Genomic DNA, 9,872 nt, shown 5'->3' on the forward strand with positions numbered 1-9,872 from the left:
GCCTCGAGGCTCCCGTTTCGCCCTCGGCGTCCCCACGCCACGACGCTCCTCGCGCAGAGCAGCCCGAGCGCCAGGCTGCAGCCCCGAGGCTGCCGCAAGCATCGCAAGAGGGAAACCGCACGTTTGCGGCGCAGCTTGAGCTCAGCAAACCTCCAACAGCGTTATTAATTCGCTGTCTGCAGAGCACGATCGCTCTAATTAACGCGGACTTTAGAAATTGCAAGCGACGTGTAAAAACGTATCCCAGATTCCCAAATTTTTATATAACACGATCATGCTTTATAACACGATCAGGCTTTCACGCGAACGCCTGATCTTTAAAGCACAGCTCACAGGTCACGTTTCTGCACCGGCGCATCGCGGAAGGCACCCGGCCACACACGCTCCTGGCACCGGATCCACCGAAATCCCGGCCCCCCCCCCCCCGCTCCTCGAGGAGCAGAGGGGCAGAGGCGGCGCCACGCCGGGGGGGCCCCCGCCTCCGCGCGCCGTGGGGATGTGACCGACGCGACCGCACGCTCCCGGCCCCCGTCAGCGCCCCGGCTTCGCCCGCGCGTAGCCCGTGGGCACGGCGAGGCACGGAGCTGCCCGCTCGGGGCGGCTGCCCCGGGCACGCCACCGTGCTGCTCTGCCCGCGGGTTTGCACGGATCTTCGGCGCTTCGTTCCCCCCCTTTTTTTTTTAACGCAACAGCTCCGGGGCGGCTTTGCGTGCTGCACGGGAGAAGCAGCCTGTTCTCCTCCGCAGACGACGGCGCGGCAGGACTGCAGCAGTCGGCGGATGCTGCGAGAGGCAGCGGGCCACGTTCACGTCTGCTGGGGCTGGCTCAGCAGCACGGCGAGGGAGGCCGAGCGGAGGAACGGCTCCGGAGCACCGGGAACGTCCCCCGGCGGCAGGGCAGCTGCAAGGGGAAGCACCTCTTCGTGTGAGTTACCGAAGCGTTGGGCAATTTTTGCCTCGTGCCCTTTAGCAAAACACATCCAGCCCGGGAGAACAGGGTGGGGGGGGACATGGTGACAACTCCGGAAAGGAGCCACAGTTTCAAAGGCAGAAGGATGTGATGCAAAATCCTGCTGCAAGGAGCAGGGCAGAGCAAGAGCAGGGGGAAACACCAGCAAGCCCCGGATTACGCAGCAGCCCCGGCCTGCAGGCACCTCCGGCTGCAGCGGGACGCTGCTCCAGCACCGAGCACACGAAGAGCGCGGCAAAAGCCCTCGTCTAGCGACAGCATCGCTGCGACGGACGTGCAGCAGCGAGTCGCTCGCCCAGCGAGCAATCATTCTGCATCAAAAAAGACCCACAGCTGCATTTGGCCATTCGAACCCCAAACTATACTCACCCCGCAAGAGCTCCTGGACCACAGGATTTGGTTTAGATTTGTGAGACAAGGAAGATGCCAGGTTTTTAATGCATATCCAGCAGTGTCCTCCTGCGCTTTCTCAGAGCCCCGATCCGCCTCCCAAGGCCACACTGAGCAGCGGCAACCCAGGATCCGTCCCCTCTGGGCCCATCCCAGGAGCTTCCAGCTACTCATCTGGCACCACCCAGCAGAGCCCTGAAAACTCGAAACTCCAACACGAACGTGCAGCGCAACAGTGTGTTGCAACACTGTGGATGGTTGTGACATGACTGCTAAAAACCTAAATTAGCCATTCTTGCAGCCTAGCCCTCTGCAAATCCTTCCTAATCCAATCGATTTTAGTGGCATTAAGTTGGCCTCTCTCTTCCCAAGCAACAGTTGGGAAAAATCTCCCTTTTCATCACGAGCACGTCCGAAATGCATTTGGCTACTTCCAGCACTTAACACGGAAACGTGCTGGGCCCCCGCGCGCGCTGGGGGCACGCGCTGTTTGCAGCACGGGCCCCTGCGCACGGCCCCTGCGCTGGGCCGTGAGGGTTTTGGTCTGGTCGCCCGGGGCTGACTGCTGCGGGGGGCTCAGGGCACCCGGAGGAGGCCGAGGGTGCGTGCAGCCGGCTCCGGCCCCCGCGGCCGTCAGTCGGCAGAGCGCCGTGGTTCCCCCCCGCCGCTGCCCCGAAACGCGCCGCTGGCTGACGCGAAACACCGGGGCCCTTTCACCGGCACGCAGTCCGTTCGCACCGGAGCCCGGCGGCGGGTTGTCCCTGCAAGGCCCCAGCAGAGCCGGCCGCGCGGCCGCGGGGCACGTTCTTTTATCCGGTCTCCGTTCCAGTTACGGGAGCCAGGAGCGATTATCAATTCTCTGTTTGTGTAAAGCTCTAGCACATGCAGGATAACAGCCCAACAAGGAATTTATAAATATAGTCTTCGGAGGCCGTAATTGTCACTTGAACCATCTGTTAAAGCTCAGAGCTAGGCAGGCGGCAGCGCAGCGCACCGAAATACTCGGGGAAGCTCGGCGACGGCCGAGCCGCCGAGGGGCACGAGCGGGAGCGCCCGAGCGGAGGCGCCCGGGCTGGCCCTCGGCGCCGCGCGCTGCTCCGGCTCCGCCAGCGCCGACTCGCGGGAGGCGAAGGACAGAGTTAATGGCGCTGCTATTCCCAGGGCCTGCGTCATTAGGAAAAGAAAAGGCAGTCAAGCGTCTTCACTCGAATGCACCGTGCAATTTGTTTTACATTTAATATCATCCTCGTTCCCCGCAGAAGGGAGAGGGGATGAAATCCCCCCCCCCCCTTTTTTTTTCTGTCCGTGACGCTGCAGGGCATAAGCAAGGCCAAGGAAGGAATTTGATGCAATTTATACGATGGCAAAAATAATCTACACCTCTGCAGCGGTGGTGCTGCAAGCTACAGGCCGAGGCGAGTGGCTGCCGAAGCGGGTTACAGGCACTGCTGTCCTGAGCCGCCGGCTCGCCGCGCACCGAAAGCCAGCTCAGTGTTTAGCTCCTGGGCTTGCAAGGAGGGTGGTGGCAGAGCTTTCTCCTACCCACAACGGAGTCAACCCGCCCCGCGCTCCTGCCGCTGGCGCTGCCGGCACGTTGCCTGCGGGTGGGATTCGCTCCGCTTGCAAACGCACCGTGCCCGGCGCGGGGAATCGGCCTGGCTGCTTCGGACGGGGGAAACGGCCGCCGGGCTCGCAGCGCTGCCGCGCGCAGCAGGCGTCCCGGCCGGCCTCGAGCGCCGGCGCTAACCCTGGAGCTTCCCGGCAGGAGCAGGGTTTTCCCCTCCCACGGAAAGCCTCGCTGCTTCCCGCACATGCAAACGCCGCGTCCCGCTCCGGAGCAAACGCTTCCCTCTCTCCGCGGCGGCAGCGGGGCCGGTGCAAAACTCGGTGCACCCAATTTAACGGCGGGGGGTACGTGCACCCCTCCTACCCCCTCCGCAAAGAGGAGTCGGGGCCGGCGCGGCTTCCCCCACTCCCCACGGCTTCCCCTGCTGCCCGCGGCTTACCAGGCCCGCGCAGAGCTGCAAATGAAACCACCACGTCAGCTCCCACCCCCAGCACCTCTCCCTGCTCCCGGGGAGCCGCCGCGGCGCGCAGCCTCCGCGGGCGCTGGGTGCTGCAGCCGCGTCACGTTACATAATTCACGCAAGGCCTCCGGGTGCTGCTGCAATACAGAAATAATACGGCCCAGAAGCCGTGGTCCCACGGCAGATAGCAGCCGAAGTGCCAGGGTTTCTCTCCGGGGCTGGAGCAAGTAAGAGATAAAACACGCTTGCTCGAGAGCACAGGCGAGCGACAAACGCTTATCGTCACGTCAGCAGCCTCAAGGCTATTGCACAGCATCATGAAAAATATTATTCCTCCCACTCCGCTCACTTCAAACTTTCTATTTTTGGCACAGCCCGCGTTACCAAGCCGGGCTGCTGCCCTCGCCCAGCCTGGCTGTTTGGAAATCAGTCTGACCCGAGCCAAACGGGTTGTCCTTAGACCCTGTACTGTATTATTTCTGTACTGCTGCTCTGGGGCAGCATCAGAGCTGCCGCCACGCTGCTGCAATGCCCAGGTCCGAACGCAAAATACACTGGGAAAAGAACGTTTTTGCTAATTCAGTTCTGTGGAACTCTAGGATCTGTAACTGAGGGTGAAATTAGTCTCCAGGTGCACTTCAGTGTTGGAAAACAGCATGATAAATTAGCTCAGCTTTTTGCCTGGTTCGCCCGGATAATCCTTCAGGTGCAGCCAGACCGAGCGGATTGCACATCTCGGTAAATACCAAGGCCAAGCGGCGGCGGCCGCGGCGGATATACACCCCAGCACTGCCCGCAGTGCGCGACGGGCCCGCGTTCGAGTCCCCCCCGCAGCAGCCTGGCAGCGGAGCCGAGCGGAGGTCGCTCGCGCTGCCGGTTTGATTTATGAATATGGATTTTTTTGGTTAAGCCATTAGGAGCGGTGATGAAGCAGTTCAGCGTACATCCTGAACTGCAGCTCGCCTCATTTGCCGCTCGCGCTGCAGAACATCCTCTGAACCTTCCCCCTGCACCGCTGTTCGTGCGGGGAAGATTATATTAAGCCTTTTTCCGTAATGCCGTAATTCCACCTTGTCGCCCTGAGCCTGCCGATAGGCGAAACGACCCAGCGCCAGGCAGGGAAACCGACGGGTGCAAAATGAGGTTGCGCAGGAATTCCCAAGTATCCGTTCCCAGCGGGAAAAACAGATTTGCCGCTGAAGCGGCGCAAAAAACCCTGCTAAACACGCTGAGCGCCCAGGGGGTCTGCTGCGGCCCCGCGGCCCCAGCGCCTCCTTCCCGCCCCCTCCGCGGCCGGGGACGCGGGGCGATGCCTCCGGAGCAGCCGGCAGCGCCCTGCCCCGCGGCTCCTCCGAAGTGCCGGAGAGGAAAACTATTGCAAAGCAGCGCGCGGGCTGCGGCTCGCTGCGCTGCTCCCCGGCGTCGCCCAAACCGGTTAGCTCCCTCTCCTGAGGTCGGGTTTCCCTGTTCCCAGGTCGGCACGGCCCCGGCAGAGGAGGCCTTGTGCAAGCAGGCGGTCGGAGGCAGCCCGTGCCCCGAACACCTCGCCGTGCAGCCAGGGGAACTGGAGAGGGAGAAGGGGCTCGGGCGTCCGGCCCCGGCACGTGCGCCCTCACGGGGCTCCAGCCCTCTGACGGAGGGGCAGAGGACCGAGGTCGCCAAAGCCCAGTTCCTGGTATCTCAGTCTTCCCCCACGGCGAAGGCGATGCCCTGAGTCCCTGTCCCGCCGTGTCCCCTAACAAACAGGACCCACGATGCGACCACGAATGAAACAACTACGTCACCCGCGCTGGCGCCTCTGGGAGCAGCCCCGGAGAGGACGGGTTTCCAGCTTGTGGCATCTGAAGGCAACAACAAAGATGCTCAGAAAGGAGCACAAACAGCGACAAAGATCTCTGCAGAGTCACAGGAAATTAAACTTCCACGTTATTTATTTGAACAACTCACCGAACTCTTAAATCTAGCAGTTCAAATGATGGCAGCGATCTAGTGCATGACTCACCACCGGTCCTTCCCTCGCCGGGTTTTAATCAGCAGCAGCATCCAGGGGGCCGAGCCAGACAGCTCCAGCGCTGCTGATGCAGCAGCAGATGACGGAGATCGTCCGCCCCGGCCAGGATTACGGCCGTAAGGCAAGCGGCTGCCAAGGACTGGGCGCAAGGGTGGGATAAACGCACTAGAGCGGGTAGCAAGGTCACTGCAAAGGGGACATTTCCTACCTGTCTGTGGTATTGAGGTAACAAGATCAGATTTAAGGACGGGAGGTCACGCGAGCCTTAAGAGTCTCCGTGGGAAGAGATGTGGTTGCAGGCACCAGGGCGAGCAGCAAGAGCAGCCCCAGCCTGCGCCTAATTCAGGTTCCTGGTGGTGTCACGAAGCAGGAGGTGAAGTAAGGGAGAAGGTGAGGGAGAAACGGAAAAAAGCCCCAGGGAGAAGCCAGCCACAAAGGGAGACGCTGGGAGAAGGGCGCTGAGGACACAACGGCTGAAAGGGAGAGGGAGGCGAGTGGGTTAAATTTAATTTTAAAGCAGCTACGTTTTCCCTGGCTGCAGGGTGCAAAACGCTCACGCTGTTCAGTGGGTTCGGGCTGTCCCTCAGGTACCCACACGGCAGATGTCAAACCGAGCCAGCTGACGGGCACCGGTTCGCCTTGGCTTGGCAGCTGCGTGGCTCCGCGCACGTCCAGCCACCCTGCGCCCGTCTCTGCAAGCGTATCGGGTCAGGGATTCCCAAGTCCTGAAGGGACTGAGTCCCCAGGGTGCCCTGAAGGTCAGGACCTGAACAGGCCAGGTCCTGTGGCTGCCCAGATCCCAGGGTTGCCAGTCCCAGGTTTTGGGTGTGTGTGGGGGGGTGTCTCATAGGTGCCAGGTCCCATAGATGCCCAGATTCTGTAGGTGCAGGTGTCCAGGGTGGTCCAGAGTCCCAGAGGTGCCAGGTTCCATAGGGGCCCAGGTCCTAGAATCCCAGATCTCATAGGTGCCCACATCCCCAGGGGCCCCATAGGTGTAGGGGTCCTAGCTACAAGGACATACAGTCCCATAGCTACAAGGTTTCATAGGAGGTCCTAGAGTCCCAGATACTATAGGTGCCTAGGACCCATAGCTGCGGGGGTGCCAGGTGGTCCAGGGTCCCAGGGGTGCCAGGTCCCATAGGTGCCCAGGTCCCATAGCTGTGGGTGTGCCAGGTGGTCCAGGGTCCGAGAGGTGCCCCAGTCCCATAGGTGCCAGGTCCCATAGCTGCAGGGGTGCCAGGTCCCAGAGGTGCCCAGATCCCAGAGGTGCGGGGGTGCTGGGGGGTCCAGGGTCCCAGGGGTGCCAGGTCCCAGGGGTGTGGGGGTCCTGGGTGCTCCAGGGTCCCGGGGATGCCCTGGTCCCGGGGGTGCCGGGTGGTCCAGGGTCCCGAGGGTGCCGGGTCCCAGGGGTGCGGGGTTGCCGGGTGGTCCAGGGTCCCGGGGGTGCCGGGTCCCAGGGGTGCGGGGTTGCCGGGTGGTCCAGGCTCCTGGGGGTGTCCCGGTCCCGGGGGGTCCTGGGTGCTCCAGGCTCCCGGGGGTGCCGGGGGGCTCCCGGGCGCCGCCGCCCCGCCGAGCCGGTCTCGGGGCGCCCCCTGGCGGGCGCGACGCGCCACGGCGCCTCCGGCCGCGGGCGCGGAGCGAGAAGCCCCGGAGCGGGCGGCTGCCGGGGGCGCCCAGGGGCCCTCGGGGACACCAGCGCCCCGGAGCCAGCGGCGGAGCCGGGGCGAGTCGGGGCGCGGCGAGCGAGCGGGCCGCGCGCGGAGGGACGAGGCCACGGCTCTGACGCGCACGCAGGGTAATTCCTGCAAAGATGCGCCAGCGGGGATGGCTGCCTGCAAGCCGCAGGCTGACAAGTCCACGGAACCAAAGAAAAATCTCATTTATCTTTGATTAGCTCTGTAGAGCTTGCCACTAATTAACCTTTTGCATTAGAAAAAGCAGGAAAAATAAAGTCTTCCTGGGAGCAGAGCAAACACGGCACACAGCAAACTCCTCGCCCTCCTCCCAGCCTGCGCCCCAGGGAGCGATGCAAAGGGAGGGCAGACCCACGTTTGGGCAGCGTGACGTTCCCCGAGGACCTGCACCAAGCGTTCCTCCCACGTCACGGGGGGGCTGGATGATGCCCCCCTCTCGTCTCTCACAGGAGCGAAAGGGTTCGGCTGTCAGGACGCAACACATGGCCAATGACCAGCTGTGGAGCTGTGTATCAGATAAACGGTACCCAGCCGAGCTGGGAACTACGGAAGAGGCTCCTAGTCTTTATTCCCGTTGGAAAAAGTGAAAAACCTCAAACCTTCCCAAGCAATAGTCACTCAAAGCCTCCACTGCAGCCTGGTCCTGAAGGAGTGGGGAGATAAGGACCGTGACGGAGCGAACGACAGCATTTCACACAGCTCAGGGGTGCCGATACTCTAGGGCAAGTTCACACAACGCACAGACCAAACTGATTTTGATTGCCAGGCAGGTCAACCAGCACAGGGGCTCCAGATCTACCAGCCAGCATGTCTCTCCAACAGCCCCCCCCCCCCAAAATATACACTAGGCAGCAGGCCAAAGTACTGCGCAGAAGAGAAATGCAGGGGAAACCCACCTTCCTTCGCAGGCAGGACTGACAGATCTCCGATTCCTCGTTCAAGCACCAAAGCAATTGCACTGTAGTTTTCAGAAACAAGCCGGACCACAAATGGTACAGCTGGCCTCTCCAGTGGAGACCCAGCCCTAAGGAGACCATGAAAGGCTGCAAATGCAGTCCCCAAGCCAGCGTGGAAGGTGTCTGGTTAGAGCAACTCTCTTCCCACAGCAAGAGGGGCAAATTCATGCAACCTCTTCCTCGGTTTCTAAGTTAAGGACCACGGGCAGAACCCCCTCCCCACTCTGCCGTTAACGGCTGTGGCACTCAGAACCTTCACTTACCCTGGCAGACAGAAAAAGCAGCTCATCCATCACCAAGTCTGAGGAGATGAACCCATCTGTTGAGGAATATTGCTGCCAGGTCAAAGATAACTCCTCAGTTCTCAGCCAAAGTCTTCGGTAAAGGAGTTGAACAGGACTTTGCCCTCAGCTACCCCAGACAGGCGCAAGCTGCCGTGTTCCTCTCCCGGAGGCGTTAAGCTGCCCAGGAGCAAACGTTCAAAACACTGAGCACTCGGTTTCTTTGGAAGCCGAGGGAGGGTTGCAAGACAGCAAGCCAGCATTTGGGAGCTGCATGTGGCTGGTATTCAGAAATACTACCACTTGAGAAACTACATTTGCACTCCTCAAAGGCCAAACATATGGTAGGAGTTACCGCATGCTTATTATACATGTTTTACTGATTGCTTTCCTCTGCTAAGCAATTAAGGCCTGAAGGATTGCATGATCACACTTCACATAAAGGGTGAAGGGATGGAGTCAGAGGGGTCTTGCTGCACCAGAAAGTTAACACCTATGAAATTAGGGGAAGGCATTGGTGGTAAAAAAAAAAAAAAAAAAAAAAAAAAAAAAAAAAAAAACAGAACAACTGAAGAGGTCTCCCATTCACAGATCATTGCTCTCAAGGACCTGGAACAGTGTGCTCTGGCCTTGATCAACTACTGGCATTGAGAAGGCATAGCCATTTTCTGTTCGCATGTGAACTTTGAGAGTCAGTAGCTGGAGTGCTCAGTGTCCAAGGTTTGCTCTCAAAAATAATAATCTGCCAACAAACTGTTACTGGCAGAACTGGCTTGCATAACTGGAAGTGCAACATCCAGTCCAATAAAGCTACTGAAGGCAGGACTCGGGTTTACCTTGGCCCAGCCATTCACACTGAACTCGGGACTCCTCTGTACGTCCTGGCACACAACCAGCCACAAGACCTGCTGTGCAAGGACAAATGACTCCTCGGTGGCAGCTGAGCCCAAGCCACAACGGTAAATCCAACTTCTCCAATTTCAACATACTCACTCATCCAGAAAAACTCAAGTCTGAGTGAGGTCTATGATTTCTATAATAGGTTGAGGCAGGAGGGAACCAAATGAGGAAAAAGGGATAATAAATACAGATGATTCTCAGCCTGTTTCCATAAAGAAAGGGGCTTGCATCATCCTGCTGCCTGCCTCCCCCCTCCTCATCCCCATCCCTCCCACTAGGTTTGGGCAAGCTGATTTCTTTCAGCCCAAGTAGAACAAAATATGAGTTTCAGAATTGCCACGTCCTTCATTTCAGAAACAGAGTTACCTGGGTGGGCAGAAAGATTTAAGCAGGGCTCAGGTCACTACCTCTGCAGGGCCAAGACGTGGCCGACAGTGAGCGGACACGGCTCGGAGCCGGCCCGGCGTGTGCTCCTGGCTCCACAAGCAGCAGCAAGTGGTTGCGGCAGAGCAGGGCACCGCGCACCCCAGGGCGGGAGCTGCGCGTGGTAGGTGCCTGGGGAAGAACGGACAAAATGGATCAGGGGAGAGTTGGGGTTTTGCAGCATGTGAGTTGTGGGGATGTGTGTCTCATGTCTGTAGGAA

The sequence above is a fragment of the Rhea pennata genome, chromosome 13 (assembly GCF_028389875.1).
Source record: "Rhea pennata isolate bPtePen1 chromosome 13, bPtePen1.pri, whole genome shotgun sequence".
NCBI classification, from domain to species: domain Eukaryota; kingdom Metazoa; phylum Chordata; class Aves; order Rheiformes; family Rheidae; genus Rhea; species Rhea pennata.